The 4,519-nt window shown below is 34.9% G+C and overlaps 1 non-coding gene across 1 annotated transcript; it reads left to right on the top strand.

Annotated features, from left to right (window-relative positions):
• The first annotated feature begins 4,447 nt into the window (after positions 1-4,447).
• TRNAQ-UUG (transfer RNA glutamine (anticodon UUG)) lies at positions 4,448-4,519 on the top strand. Its single transcript has one exon. It is a non-coding gene; the product is annotated as a tRNA-Gln (tRNA).

Raw genomic sequence — 4,519 nt, 5'->3', positions numbered from 1 at the left:
TGATATTTTTAGATCTCTTGTGTGTTATTTTCATAGTTTTTATGTGTATAAATGAAGATCTCCTTGTAGAAAAGACATGAAAACTAAAAATAAATTTATAAAGGACTATAAAATCAATTAAGTGAAGTGTCAATTTTAGCGTATAAAAATATTGCCAAAAATTCGTTGGTTGGATTCGACATATATTAAAGATAAGCTTAGTAGAAATAAGGACGTGGAGATGAATGTGTGGTCATACCAGAAAAGACAAGATCAGGAATGAAGTTATTAGGCATAAGGTGTGAGCGCAGCAGAAATTCATTGGTTCGAATTGAGATTGATGTTTTTATCTTCATGAATTTATGCTTTTCTATTGTTACATTTGTTGTCTTACAAACAAAAAAAAAAAAATTAAGGAAATAATCTCCTATGGTCACTTACAATTTTAATAGAAGAAAATGATATTTTTAGATCTCTTTTGTATTATTTTCAGATTTTTTGTATATATAAATGAAGATCTCCTTGTAGAAAAGACATGAAAACTAAAAATAAATTTATAAAGGATTATAAAATCAGTTCAGTGGGAGTATCAATTTTAGCGTATAAAGATTGAGCGGAAAATTCATTGGTTGGATTCGACATATATTCATTGGTAAAAATTGCACGGGGTACTCTATTTGGTCGCCCCCATTTAGCATATATTCATTTTTTTAAAAAACTTTTAACTTGTACTCACTTTTTAAATAACTTCAGCCCCCTTTCTTCTCCTCCTTCGTTTTCTTCTTCTTCTGCTTCTGCTTCTTCTTCTTCTTTCTTCTGCTGATGTTTAAAAACAAATTATAAACGTGAGCTGGTATAAACAAAATGATAACAATTGATAAACATCTATCTAATTACCTAAAATATGTCAAATGCTGACATTGCAATGAAAAGGGATGCCTTGATATTTTGTTGCATGTTTCAGGGAAGAGACACTGCAGTCACAAATAGGAGTTCGTATGTTTATAATTAGTAGTTTAATGACAAAATATTCAAACTACAATTGAATTTGGGAAGTAGGTAATTCATGTACGTACAACGGTTTCATTTTTGAAGTGCATGATTTGGGTAACGTCTTGCCAGATCCCAGCTACTCGTCATAGGTTTAGATAGCAGAAAAAGAATTGATGAAAAAATTGAATTTAGTTTCATTTTACAAACGAAAAAAGCCTAAAAATGTCACTCAACTTTCAGAAATGGTCTATCCATTAAAAAAAATGCTATTTCCATGCCACTCCCATTATACCTTTGGCCCATCTATGCCATTATTTGACTAACGACTCAAATTTTTAATTTTTTTTAATTTTTATAACACTCACATTTCCACGTGTCCTGTCGTCATTGGTCCGAATTAACCCATGCCCCACTTAATTTTAACCTTGGTTAGGTCCATCTAATTTTAACCTTACCCAAATATATTAACCCAACCGAACCCTTCCAAATCCCTCTCCAGTCGTCTTCCCCAAATCAAAAAATCCCTAAAACCTCCATTAAATTCAATGGAGGTTTTAGCACTCCTGACTTTGACCAAATTCTAGAAAGCGGATAAGACTACGTACAGACATGTACCTTAATAATAACGAAATGTGTAGGAAGGTTTACACTCCATGCTAACGTACTTGTATAGACCACCACCTAGAAATTTGCAGCCAAAATGACTCAAATATAAGCTTCAATTTCAGTATATTGTTGCTCCTAGAGATCTAAAATTTTCAGATGATATAGTTGCCTGAATCTTGTTATTTGCAAATAGTTCCTCGACCAATGATCTGTCTTTATCATTCAGTTCAGCATGGTGCAATCCAATTCCAAATTGTAAGGTGTGCTTCAAGTTCTGGTCTGTGACTTGAGAAAGAACCATCTGAAATGCATCTTCTGGCATGTTTATGAACTGCCTCGAGTGCTCATCTGAAGCTACAAACTTTGAATTCAGAAAAAAAAAACATAACAGATTAGACAGAAATTAAATTTAATGGAGGTTTTAGGGATTTTTGATTTGGGGAAGACGATTGGAGAGGGATTTGGAAGGGTTTGGTTGGGTTAATTATTTGGGTAAGGTTAAAATTAGATGGACCTAACCAATGTTAAAATTAAGTGGGGCATAGGTTAATTTGGACCAATGACGACAGGACATGTGGAAATGTGTGTGTTATAAAAATTAAAAATAAAATAAAATTTAAGTTGTTAGTCAAATAATGGCATAGATGGGCCAAAGGTGTAACGACAATGGCATGGAAATAGCATTTCTTTAACGGATGGCATGGATAGACCATATCTGAAAGTTGAGTGACATTTTTAGGCCTTTGAACTAAATTAACTTCAGTTCTAGAGCTGAAGTTTGCCAGTTACAAAACAAAAACTTCAGCTCTAGAGCTGAAGTTTGCCAGTTACAAAAACAAAAACTTCAGCTCTAGAGCTGAAGTTCGCCAGTTACAAAACAAAAACTTCAGCTCTAGAGCTGAAGTTTCGCCAGTTACAAAAACAAATACTTCGGCACACTTGCTACTTCAGGCCCGTCTGCTAGAATGCTGAAGTTTTGCGTGATTACCTTTGCTACTTCAGCCCCGTATGCTGAAGTTATGCGAAAAACAGGTGCGCTTGCAATTGTTTTTACAAAACAGACACAAGTTAAAATGTGACACAAAAAGCGGGTATAGATGCAAATGTCCGTATTCATTGGCGTGTCAATTGAAAATTTTGTAGAGCATCATTTAAGGCACAATCACTTTTTTAAAATTTTTGCATTAGTAGCCAAATAAGAGTTTTCAGCATTAAAATCGTCATTGTTGCAAGTTTGAAGACGTGGGTCTTGTATTTTAAATATTAAAAATTGAGTTTAAAAAAAATGAGTGTTGTTGTAAAAGCTTGAAAGCATTGGCAATGAAGAATGGAAGTTCAAACGTCAGAAAAACTACTTTCAGTTTCGAACATATATGTCTGAAACTTCAGGCATGATTGTCGGAAGTTTTGTCCTTGGCAAGCTAAACCTCGAGCAAAAATGTCCGAAGTTTGCTTGGCCAAACTTCAAACGCGAATTTCTACAACTTTGGTTGTGTATGCCTGAAGTTTATTCTGAAATGGCTAAACTTATAAATTTTATACGCTATGGCTATGGCTTAATTAATGGTGGTCCCATAAAAATAGTGCGGACTAGCCAGTTTTCGGACGGGTAACTTAAAAATAGCTAGCGATTGCAAAGTCATTGAAAAATAGCTGCTATTTTGTTGCAACACTGAAAGTTCCAGCATAATATACTGGAGATCGGTGCACTTGTGTATGAACTCCAGCATATTATGATGGAAATCCAACACGCGAAAAGTTCCAACATAATATACTGGAGATTATAGCACCTGTGTATGAACTTCCAGCATACTATACTGAACCGGTATACTATACTGGAAATCCAATATAATATACTGGAGTTCCAGTATACTTATGATGGAACTCTAATATATTATACCGGAGTATTTTCCGGCTTTTGAATAGTATTTTCGTTCAGATTAATCTTTACATGAAAAGTGGCTAAAATTCGATTACTTTTGAAAGTGTGATTATTTTTGAATAATTACTTATAAATCTGGCTATTTTTGAATTTCTCCCTATAATAGATTATCTGTGCACTTGGCCCGTGTCAATCGACGATATATAATCGACGGTATATTAAAATTAACAGAATCTATACACATTGTCATCGATAAAAGGATTCCTTTTATCGTTGAATGATTGAATCAATGTATAGTTTAGATGTTTCTTGACTATGTATGGTGGGTTATGGATTGATTTTAGATTATTTCTTACTCATATTCTTTTCATTGGTATTCCCTCACATAAAATTTTCGAGAAAGAAGAAATAAGAGTTGCTTTTAACTTCCTCTCTATTCTAAGTACAACAACAACAACAACCCAGTATAATCCCACTTAATGGGTTCTGGGGAGGGTAGTGTGTACGCAGACCTTACCTCTACCCTAGGGTAGAGAGACTGTTTCCAAAAAGATCCCCGGCATCTTTCCCTCCAAGAACTTCCCACGTTGCTCTTGGGGAGACTCGAACTCACAACCTCTCGATTGGAAGTGGGGGTTCCTCTCTATTCTAAGTACAGAGCCAATAACTTCAGATATAAAGCATAATTTTTTCAACACATCCAAGGCCCCCCAACCTTCCACTAACCTCTCTCGGGGTTAGCGATAAGAGTAAACCGGCTTGTGTAATAGCGGGCGAACTGCGATTTTCGTGCTTGCAAGGAACTTTGAAATTTGACAATTATCAATGTTATGGTTCTACTTCTTGATTTTGATATTTGTCGCATTACGGTGATAATGGAAATTGTACTCCTATAATGAATAATAGGAGTAGCTCGTTAGACGTTAGTCACGATATGACAAATTTAGAATAATAAATAAATAAAACTGTTGCGATGCTGATGTCTGAGGTTCTATGGTGTAGTGGTTAGCACTCTGGACTTTGAATCCAGCGACCTGGGTTCGACTCCCGGTAGGACCT

This window comes from Nicotiana sylvestris, chromosome 9 (assembly GCF_000393655.2).
Source record: "Nicotiana sylvestris chromosome 9, ASM39365v2, whole genome shotgun sequence".
NCBI classification, from domain to species: Eukaryota; Viridiplantae; Streptophyta; class Magnoliopsida; order Solanales; family Solanaceae; genus Nicotiana; species Nicotiana sylvestris.
Note: the sequence above shows the minus strand (reverse complement) of the source record. Positions and strands in the feature narration are given on the sequence as shown.